At 38.0% G+C, this 12146-nt stretch overlaps 1 protein-coding gene across 1 annotated transcript in view; it reads right to left on the bottom strand.

Moving 5' to 3' along the window:
* LOC102085467 (sodium channel protein type 5 subunit alpha-like) overlaps window positions 1-4752 on the bottom strand; it is a 44651-nt gene extending 39899 nt beyond the window's left edge. Inside the window, exon 1 of the mRNA XM_065050379.1 lies at window positions 4614-4752. The gene's annotated coding sequence lies outside the window, so the exon portion shown is untranslated. The remainder of the gene's footprint in view (window positions 1-4613) is intronic.
* Between the last annotated feature and the right edge of the window lie 7394 nt (window positions 4753-12146).

Raw genomic sequence — 12146 nt, 5'->3', positions numbered from 1 at the left:
GCCAACAGAGACACTAAGCTTTTATGCAACTACATTGGCTGTAACAAATGATGCAAAGAAAATTGTTTTAGTAAATATAAACATTGCTTTAGTATTAAGGATTTGGGAGCTGAATTTCCAAAAAACCCACGAAAGTTGAATCTGTCAAAAGCAATGATCAAGAGCAAATAAAACCCTACACATCCCCTTCAGCAGCAGTGACTAGAAGTCATAATTGGACAAACATTCACAGACAACGTGAGGGGACTTTTTCTGAAGACCTGTAACAGAAATATACTTGGGCTCACATGGAACAACAGACTTCTTGGCCTTTCATCAGCTGCCAGGCATTTACAGATTGTGACTTAGGTTGGGAAACAAGAAGCTAAGAAGATGTGACTGAAGAAGAATCTTTGCAATACAGAGGACTAAAAGCTTTTGAAAAGACAGAAAGGCTACTTGAAATTCTTGAAGCTCAGCTGAACTCAACCACATGCTGCTGAACTAGCTGAAGTTTTAAGTCAAGACAGTGAGGTAAAGTGTTACCCTTAGAAATAATTTCAGTCTTTGCATTGGATGGAAAAGTCTCCCTAGTAAAGGATTCTGGTGGGGAAGCTACAGGAAAAGTGTTCTCAGAAGTCAGCTTAAGCGCTAGTGAATGGAGTGTCTTCTAGAACCTGGGAGAACAAACCTGGGTGTGTAAATACGAGTTAGAGTGGGGAAATCCTAACTTAATACTACCTAAAGCATGATGCTGAAGGCAAATACAAGGCTAGAATCCCAGACTCTTAATTTCCAGTTCATGACAGGCAAGAAATTTCAATTTAAATTAAATTGAGATTTGCAAAACCTACAATAGGTTTTGATACCTCTGGTCCTATAGCAAAAAGTGGTCCAGCAGTAAGAGATAAAATTCCACCGGTGGGACCTTCAGTTGCTAAAGGACTACTCTCTACAGCATCAGAGATACAAAAGTATGCCTTCAAATTCTTATTTCTTTAAAAAATTGAAATGGAAATTTCTTCTGTCTCTTATATTGAGGTGAACTGAATTCAGTGTACTCAGCTACAGTTTTAGGTTAGTCTAACTTAAGGCTGACTTCAGGTACTGTGAAAATGACATCATCTTTTCATGTCAAAACCCAAGGAATTCCAGATATACTGATGAAATTTACTGAACAAATTACCTCCAAAGTATTAGAAGAGGATGAACATCAAGCCATTAAATGAAATGGACACATGGGGACTACTATAGTACAATCATCTACAAACATTTCTTAAGATAAAAGCTATAATTTAGGACAATTTTCTACAGAAGAGCAAAGTACTGCCAATTATACAGTGTTTCAGAGATACAAATTACAAAATGCTTACTGGGGTAATGACTAATCACTGAAGATGCTAACAGATTTACACAATTAAAATACAAATTCAAGCTTTCTATGCAACTCCTTAATTTGGTGCCATTTATGTGAATCCCAAAACTCATTTCAGCTCCCTGAAGTTCCTTTTATTTTATCTGCAGGAAGGCAACAGCAATCAAACTATTGACCACAAGATATTCTACGGTCCATAAGGGGATTTTAAACTAACAGAACTGCTCAATAAAATACTATCAAAATCAGTAAGGTGCTTTCTTGAGGAGGAGTTTCCAAAGTATAAGATTGGAAAACTAGCAGGAACATAAACAGAAAAATGTTCTTGTTTGTGTTTCAATGTAGTTCTAGCACATATTAGAAACAATTCTCAGTTTCAAATTATTTCTGTCTGCTCCCTTGTCAAAAGCAACCCACTAAATATTTCTTTTGAGCACCTGGAACTGAAAAAACAAAGGGCAAACTATTTTACAGAATCACAGAATGTCAGGGATTGGAAGGGACCTCGAAAGCTCATCCAGTGCAATCCCCCCATGGAGCAGGAACACCCAGATGAGGTTACACAGGAAGGTGTCCAGGCGGGTTGGAATGTCTGCAGAGAAGGAGACTCCACAACCTCCCTGGGCAGCCTGGGCCAGGCTCTGGCACCCTCACTGAGAAGAAGTTCCCTCTCAAATTTAAGTGGAACCTTTTGTGTTCCAGTTTGTACCCATTACCCCTTGTCCTGTCATTGGTTGTCACTGAGAAGAGCCTGGCTCCATCCTCCTGACACTCACCCTTTATATACCTCTAAACATTAATGAGGTCACCCCTCAGTCTCTTCTCCAAGCTCCAGAGCCCCAGCTCCCTCAGCCTTTCCTCACACGGGAGATGCTCCACTCCCTTCATCATCTTTGTTGCCCTGCGCTGGACTCTCTCCAGCAGTTCCCTGTCCTGCTGGAACTGAGGGGCCACAACTGGACACAATATTCCAGGTGTGGTCTCCCCAGGGCAGAGTAGAGGGGCAGGAGAACCTCTCTGACCTACTGACCACCCCCTTCTAACCCACCCCAGGTACCACTGGCCTTCCTGGCCACAAGGGCCCAGTGCTGGCTCATGGTCATCCTGTTGTCCCCAGGACCCCCAGGTCCCTTTCCCTTACACTGCTCTCTGTTTGTTTAGTTTGGTTTTAGTATGCGTTTAGTAGATTCCTTCACATGGGAACAAGGAACAAAAATGTGTCCCTGTGGTAGGATCTTGTCTGAAAGCACAAAATCAAATAACTATCTGTTTAATATAGGTCAAGAAGTATCTTAAAATTAATAAATAAAAAAATAATAAAACACATAGCAATGCTTACCAGGAGATTCACCACTATAGGACTGGAATTAATAAAATTATGCTCTAATCAGAGCCCTGTTCCTTTTCCCGTATTTATCCACAGTATTTACAAAAAGCTTGTTTTGACCAAACTGTGTATTTGTCAAAACTCATTTTAAACGCAAAATCAAATGTTAATAAATCTGATACGCAGTTCAGACAATGATAATAACAAAACATCCAAACCCAGATATTTCCAAGTGGTTAACAAAGAAGTACTTAACCACATTTAAGGGCATACATCACATTCAGTTTGGTTCATGGAACAAGGTTGCCTTTTTAGCTGTATCAGCAAAATCAGCAGCCTTTTTAGTATTTCAAATATATACAAATTTGTATTAACACATAGGCCAGCTATACAGAAAGATGAAGAAGATATGGATGGATACAGTCTGTAGATAAAACATATTCATTAAGGTCCAGCAGGTAAACAAGATATCTTAACTCCCATTACAATCAGTATATATCTAGTGGTGCATACAGACAATCAAGGCTGTAGAGATATTCAAATGACCAAAGGGAGACAGATACCTTAAAATAATCTAAAACTCCAGGGACAAGATGAACTAAATCACCACTGACTGTAATGGGAGTTTAAACACGGAGATCACAGACAGCTGCATTTAGACACTAAAATATATGTATCAATTTTGCATTGAACAATTCCATAGCTGCCAAAAATTTTCCTTGATGTTAAGCAGAGACTTTTAACACTCTGGAGCCACTTTCCAAGATGACCCAAAAGAGTAGAACCAGATGTCAGCAAAACCAATGGTGTGCATTAGCTATTTCAGATTTCCAACTTTACATTCAATCAGTTCACCATATACAACAGGAAACATTGATCTGAAAAATCTGAATATTATAAGCACCTCCAAGTTCATCACCACCATGGATGCACTAAACATGCATACTGTAGTGAATGCCCATTATTAAAAGTAATAACTTATATTCCACAAAAAAGATTATTAGAAAGGAATCAAATGACTATTTTATATGTAGCTGAAATATTTTTCTATCAGATGAAACACTGTTCCAACTGGCTTAACTGTTGGACCCGATGATTTTAAAGCTATTTTCCAACCTAAACAACTCTGTGATATAACAGATTTTAGTCCCTTGTAAAATCAAACTTGGGTATTTTATTGGACTACTGCTGTTTCTAATTACATGGACATTTCTTCCACCCAGCGCTTGGTCCACTCTCCAATTCCCACTCAACCCCCAACCCCACCCCAACCAAAACTTTGTGTTTCGATAAATATCTACCAGTATGGATTTTGTTTGCTTGTTTGTTATGTTTTAACAGGTATAATATAAAAAGTTATTCACAATCGCAATATAATACAATTAAATCTATTCACTCATCACCTCCAGAAAAGAATGCAACAGGCTATATTGTATATTGCTTAAACACCTTGAAAAAAAATCACTCACCAGCATTTTTGTGAGAAAAACATTCCAGATTTGTGTAGGTAAAGAAATTCCACTATCTCAAGATAAGTACAGCTCAGGTTAGTACTAAAGACAATTTGAAGACTACTGGTCATAAGCCAATATAACAAACCAACAAGACAAAAAGTAGTCAGCAATTAATATGAGAAATGCATTAATATTGAGTAAAATGTTATATTGCCCCATGGAAACTAAAGGAAGGGCTGCATGTTTACAGCAATATAGCAGTTCTACATTAAGGGCACATTTTCTTATGTACATGCTACCTGCACCTAAGCCACATCTAAGACTTAAAAACATGTGTGCACATATTTTTATATATATACTCAAATGTACACATACATCACTGACTAGTTTGATCAAACATGCATAGATTTAAATTAACAGAATTAGCAATTGAGATTTTTCATAGTACACAAATATTCGGCAGAACCAAAATACTTACAACATCCCCTTCAAAATAAAAACCCTTCACACGGATTTCTTAAGCTAATTTTGGCTGGCTTGTATCTTCAGAGGCAAAACGTCTTCCTTTTCTCACCTTCACTATTCTGGTTACATGAACATTCTGCCCATGCAGTAAGTTTTCTTTTGTACTGGGATGCTGGGGGAGGGATGGAGGGAGGAGCTTTGTTGCTCTTCTGATGGTAATAAAGGGAATTTTGTGATCTCACTTTAAAGCACTGTAAAAAAAAAAAAGGAAAAAGTGCAGGGTGATACTTTTGAAGAATAAACACCTAAGCATTAATCAATTCTTTTCTTTCTGTTGAAATCAGTTACATTTATTAAAAGGAAAGAGGGGTTTTTTGTTCAATCAGAAATATATATGTAAAAACCTATGAAAGCAAAAGCTGCCCTGCTTCTTATTTTATTCTGAGGTTTCAACCAGATGAACTTTCCAGTATGTATTAAATACTGACACAATTTTTACCCTTCATTAAAAGCTTTTGGTTAGAAATTCGACTTACATATTACTGTTTCTCATTCCTTAATTTCTATTTTTTATTAATCCCAGGCTATGATGTACGTTCATTGTACCTTATAAAGACAAAACGTCACAGTCAAATATTCTGTCTCATATATGCAGGATCAGAGCCCAAAACACATTCAATATCACATTATGCCATAACTTCTGTTTAAACATACAAACTTGTTTGAGCAAAATAAAAACAACAACATTAATCCTCATTCTGAAATCAGTTATATTTATTAAAATAAAAACAATGTATAAAGCTTGCTAGCAACAGGTATCAGATAGTAACAAATAAAAACTGTTGGTAAGTCCTATTGCTAAATGAATTATTTCTCTTTGAGTTACATCATCAGAATGCATTATTGTCCAAAAATTACTTTAATCTTTATTGGGTAGATTCTAAATCTTTCCTATTATATTTCCTGACAATAAGACAGTTACTATGGGTTTGCTGGAAGAATTCTACCAAAGGAACTACACTGTCCTTAAAAGCCAGGCAGCCCTAATGCACGCAAACAGAAAAACAACGGTGAGCAAACACTTAACTTTATAGGTATCATCAGCAAAGGAAATAACTAAAGATGGTTTTAAAGAAAGAAAGACACTAAGTGTTCTGTCAGGCAAACAGCAAAAAGCCATTTTAAGTTTGAGTGTAAGTTATTTTTCCAGAAAGCAATAGCATGTACTTGAGACAAGTTCAATTAAGAGAGAATTTGAAGGACCAGTAAAGCATCGTTCTATAATGGCACTGTATCTGCTACGGTCAAAAGCAGCATCATTTATAATGCTGGACCAGCTAGTACTACTACATAGAAGAAGGATCCTTACCTGGATGTATTTTTTTTCTGCTGTAGCTTCTTCATCAATCTGTCCCTGTCAAAAATGGGGCACAGGGAGTAAAGACAGAAATAAAAGGAGAAAAAAGAGTTGCTCCCCTTCTGCCCTTTTTGCATGCTCTAATATTTACAAGGAGAAAAGAGGAAGACATAGAAAACATGATTTTTATCTGTAGCTGTTAAAAGAAAGCCCTAGGGCTTGCAGCCAAGAGCAAAACATTTGGACAAGTAACTCTTCTTGTGTCACTGTGTAAAACTTTCTCCTATGAGGAAGGCAGTTTCTTAAAGGCAGGGAGGGGGCAGAAAACCTGCTTCACAAGAAGAACATTGTTTTCTTCACAGTTTCATTCATTATGTTCATTATAGAAATTTAGTCATCATATTCTTGACGGGGATCTGTCTCTTCCATTAACTGCAGAGTATAACACTCTTCCTTTTTCCTTTTTATTGTCAGAGTACAAGAAAAATATGTTTTCTTGGTAGCATTAGTACATCAGCATTAGTCTAATGACTAAGCATGTGCGGATGTCAAGAGCTGAAAAAAACCAGATTTTTGCATAATTAAATGTCTCTTGTGTCTGCTCCATAACTCTAAACACTAGATGTGGCTTTAAATTACTGATCGGATGCATATGGTAATTGAAGATATCAAGGCATTTGATGGTTTATGCACATTCCAGCCTCAAATTCTATCTGGCCACCCCGTCTGCTGGCTTTGATCTACGGAGAAATGCTCAGTGCGATAATGCTGGAAATCTGTGTCTCCTGTATTCAGTGGGATAACAGACACACAACACGTGCTTCTGGCTTAGAGGGAGAAGGGTTCATACAAGGTTTCTCTTCCTATTTTTCCCATCATTTAAATTCCTAAGAAATTCAGCATGATTTCCCTCCTTTTCCGGTCTGATTGGGGCCTTTCCTCAACAGCTGACTGATCAGAGAACCCCTGCGATTTGTGAGAAGTCTGAAATTCAGATCGCTGAAAACCTAATCTCACTACCCCCCGCTTTGAGATACATCTGCATCTTTTGGATACTAGTTCTATAATTGGCTAAAATTACAAGATGGACACAAGATACCAGATGGATACAAGAGGGAATGGAACTTAATTTCAAACAAATAAGTCACTATCATCAACTGACGGATCTGTGAATCTAATTCTGAAATATGTATACTGACCTATTCAATAGTCTTTCTTATGTATTATTCACAAAGTACACATGAAAAGAAGTTCAAGTAAAATAAAAAGTGTTTTACAGAGAGAAAACAAATACATTCGTCAAAAAATCAATGGAAAAATCAATATTACTTAAACACTAAAAACACATAGTAACTTTAACCATAGTAGTAGGAAGGAAAACTACTCAAGCCTAAGAAAGAGATTCCATATTTTCAAGAAATGGATCCTGCAAAACAAAGTCATACACAACACATAACCAGATCGTGGCGTCCACTGATGAAGAACTCTATTGAATTTGATATCAAATATATTATGATTGCTTTAATTTAGGTTAAGATTCTCACAGAGACAAAGCACGACCACTAATTACAGAGCTTACTGCACCTTCTGGTTATGATTCGCTGCCCATGAGTTGACATCAACCGTGAGTCTCAGACAAACAGAGTGATGCCAATGATCCTCCATTAGAATCACCAAGCGCAAACCAGTTGCACACAGAAAACCCCCCCAAAACACAGAGAATTCAACTGTGCACATAACAGCAAATACATATGAACACGGACATCAAAATACTATCCCAAACGCAAAATCTCTGTCTCTGGAGAGCAGGGAATGGAAAATATGTCAGATAGAGCACAGGTATGGTATGTTTTTAGCTTCTTTAAAGATAGGAACACTACAGGAATACTTTTGGGCATAATAAAAATAAACACAAATCATAATCACAGCAAAAAGCTGGTATTGAGACAATCAGCTGTTATTTTTGCCTCACTACCACACACAATGAAAAAAGTCTTCCAAGTAACTTTAAAAATAAAGTTCCTCCTCATTAATGCCACTTTCTGGAATTGGGTAACCTGCATCTGTGATACCACGACAGAAAGAATTTCTCAATAGAAAACGCTAGTTATTCTATGCTAGGAATCTGATTTTCTCTTGAGCCCTCACACTTGCACACTGTCCTGGAGCAACAGTGCCAGACACAAATTTTCAAGGTGCGAACCACATGGTTTCCTCGCCTCAGCTTGAAATAGAATTATCACTGATCACTGGGCAACTTCTTCTGCTTTTGGTACCATGGCTCTTCAGCTGACCTGTTGCGGGACAGCCACAAGACAGCAAAATGGAACATACAGATATAATCGCGCAAATATGGTCCCCGGTGACTGAATTTTCCAAGGCACTGATGCCAAATGCAACAAAAAAAACTAAGTACACTTTCTATTCTGGGTGTAGCTCTTTAGTGTTTTGGGGACACAAGCTCGTGCTGAAAAGACAAATTAATCAAAACCATCTTGGTTATGTCTTTCAGGTAAATATATTTGAAAAATGTGGTACGGGATAAAATAGTCAGCAAATTCAGTGATTGTTTCCATCATAATCATTAAAATAAGAAGTGGAGACCTGACTTGATCACCTCATAAGGACTTATAAATGAATGAGAACTTTAATAGCAGACAGCTCTTCAATCCAACAAACAAAAGCTGAAAGTTGAAAATAGTTAAATGTGGACCAAAAAAAGGGCACAGATATATTTAACAGGATGGACAATTAAGTATCCAAGCAACTTATGAACACTTGTGGCCTTCTTGAATACTCAAAATCATTACAGTTTAATTAGATTAGTCCTTCGTTTTCTAATCCCTACCTAGCTCTGTTTACATACGGCCACAGTTCAAAAACTGATAGCAGATTTTCATAGGACAGTATTTCTTTAAAACGCATATTCAGAATAGTATAACAGTTATTAACCCTGGTGCTTAGAGCTCATAAATGGTATTTCTTACGATTATGTAATGGAGGCGGTTCATTGCTCAGCCATAAAATTTCCTACTCTTTGGTAATTCAAGCGTTGCATCAGATACACTTGCAATGAAAATTATTTGCAGAGATTTCTGTTTACTACACCTGCACCTTCAGAGAATTTGATCCTCCCTCCTGTCTGGAACCTGAACTGGCAGACAGGGAGGGAGGCAGGCCCACAATTTGGGAAATACTACAACCTCTGACATACCACAGTAAGAGCCACCTCTAAATAATTCATACGTATTTATCATGATGCAAACCCAAATGCCTCCATCGTGGGCTGAATTAATTCAGCTGCTGGCCAGAAGCTTCCGGATTCTCCTTAATTTCAAGACCTAGATGAGATTCCAGGAATATGTCTTAAAAAATATCATATCCCCATAACAAGAGAGATATGGTACAGAAGGCAAAAAGAAAAGTAGTGGGGAAATACATCTTCTTTGTTATAGTTAGAATGCAGAATAACTAAATATTAGGTATACAAAAAGACCCTAAACCAACAGACACAGAAAAACTATTATATTACACAAAATATATAAAGGCATGAGTCTGCCAGTGAGAAAAAATTAAGGGCTCTGGCAAATAAATACTAGAGATAAACTATAGGTGTGTCCCAATCCCTATTAGAAAATAATCAAATAGTGTAAAGTACCTGATGTATTTGCCAAGATAATAATTTATATGATTGCCATTTTCCTTTTTTCGTGCTGCATGATGAAATAAGAAATCACACAGACATGGAATTTGGTATTTGGTAAATAGCTAATTGGCCTTACAGAATAACAGGAAATAGCTTTAATGGTAAGTACACATTAAATGCATTGTTACACAGAGTAGCTTTTTGCCTAATCACCTAATGTACACTGACTAAGTCAGAAAATGAGCTCAGCGCCTCAAGTTCAAGTTACTCCATCTGTTTCTTCTTAGTATTCTGAAAAACAGTATTAGCATTTTTGAAGCATTTTATGTTTCTCAAAAGATACTATGAGCACACAATCTCTGAAAGATTTCCAGAACTTCTGACACCATCTTGGTAACACAGTTTATTCTGGAAGTCTCACCTTTTATTACATGGCTCTGAAGGCAACCATAAAATGACAAATGCAAGAGCCCTAGTAAAGGTCGGGCCAGCTGTTTTCAAACCTATATCTTCCCACTGCGCAACATTTTGTCCGTTGCAGCTTTAAAACTGACAAGAAGAATCACAGACTGGTTGGGGTGGGAAGGGACCTCTAGAGATCATCCAGTCCAACCCACCTGCTCAAGCAGGGTCACCAGAGCAGATCACACAGGAAGGTGTCCAGGTGGGTTTGAATGTCTCCAGAGAAGGAGACTCCAAAGCCTCTCTGGGCAGCCTGGGCCAGGCTCTGGCACCTCAAAGGAAAGAAGTCTCTCCTCATGTTCAGATGGAACCTCCTGTGTTTCAGTCTGTGCCCGTTGCCCCTCATCCTGTCATTGGGCACCACTGAACAGAGTCTGGTCCATCCTCTTGACACCCACCCTGGAGATATTTATAAACATTGATGAGATCCCCTCTCAGCTTCTCTTCTTCAGGCTGAACAGCCCCAGCTCTCTCAGTTTCTCCTCATCAGAAAGATGCTCCAGACCCCTCATCATCTTCGTAGCCCACTGCTGAACTGCCTCCAGTAATTCCTTGTCCTTAAACTGCTGAGCCCAGACCTGGCCACAGTGCTCCAGATGCGGCCTCACCAGGGCAGAGTAAATGGGGAGGAACAACCTCCCTCAACCTGCTGGTCACACTCTTCCTAATGAACCCCAGGCACCGTTGGCTTTCTTGGCTAAGAGGGCACATCACTGGCTCATGGTCGACCTGTTGTCCACCAGGACTCCCAGGTCCTTCTCTGCAGAGCTGCTTTCCAGCAGGTCAATCCCCAACCTGTACTGGTGTCTGGGGTTATTCCTCCCCGTGAAGAGTTTTACCCCAAACCAGCATCAACTCTACTGATGTAATTCCTGGAGATATTTGTTTACTCTTTTGTTACAACAGATGATGATTCCAAAACCTTCATATGCAACATATTCTAGTGCTTCACTATTCTCACTGACAGTTTTTCTTGTGCTTCATCTGCATTTCCTGAACTCCAATCTCAGCCTGTTACTTCTTGTTTCACTCATCACAGACATGAATATGAGTTTATTCCACATTTCTTCTAAATTATTTGAAAACTGCTACCACATACTCTTTCATCCGCTCTTCCATAGACAAAAATCCATCTGAACTTCACACCATAAGTTATACTTCTCTGGCTCCAAATCATTCTTACAGCCTATTTCCAAATCCCTTTAAGATTTGCTTGGAATGCTGTGACTGTCCAACCTCACAAAGAGGGAATGGAGCAGCAGAGAGAAGCAGCTGGGAAATTCTATAGCATTCTTCAACCTACTATTATTAAGGAAATATCACCTTTACAGTCTTACTTATTACAATGATTATTCAACAAACAAACACTTAAATTCCGGGCATTTCCATCGTTATTTCTCCCCTTATCTCAACATCCTGGCTTCACTCCTGAGACCTATTCAATCCTCCACCACTTCCTTTTTGGCTCAACAGTTGTTTGCTCGCTCTTGTGTTCTCAGAAATTCACAATTTTGCCGAAGTTGATCAGATTTTCATGGAAATTGAAAAATAACCCCTGGACTCATTCATACATCACGTTCCTTCTCTTCCAAAACCAAAAGCCACCAAATAACATTATAAACTAGGTCATCTTTCCGCTTTCCTAAAACGACACAAACAAGATGAAATGTTGAAAGGTTTACTGCATAATAAAGGAAAGTTCATGTACAATTATTTTTTTTTGCGTAATATCTTTAGTTCAGGCTTGAAAAACATACACACACACACAAAAGAACATTTTCACTATGTTAATACTCATATTTTTAGCAGCCCTCAGTACATACAATCTTTGCTGGACTACGTAATCTCCAGAGATCACTTTCAACTGCAATGCTTCTGTGATACAAAGGGATCACTATACTTTTTTTGTCCTTCAAGTAATGATTTGTTGATCTGAAACACTGTATTATATATATATATATTAGTAACAGTGACTACCCACAAAAAGTTATTTGATTCACAAAACAAAAAGGAAAAGCAATTTTTAAATTGCATAACAAAGTAAAAACCAAATGTTCTCTGTCCATAAACAAATTCATTTT

Source organism: Columba livia, chromosome 2, assembly GCF_036013475.1.
Source record: "Columba livia isolate bColLiv1 breed racing homer chromosome 2, bColLiv1.pat.W.v2, whole genome shotgun sequence".
Taxonomy (NCBI): Eukaryota; Metazoa; Chordata; class Aves; order Columbiformes; family Columbidae; genus Columba; species Columba livia.
The sequence above is the reverse complement of the archived record's forward strand: the minus strand, read 5'-3'. Positions and strand labels throughout refer to the sequence as shown.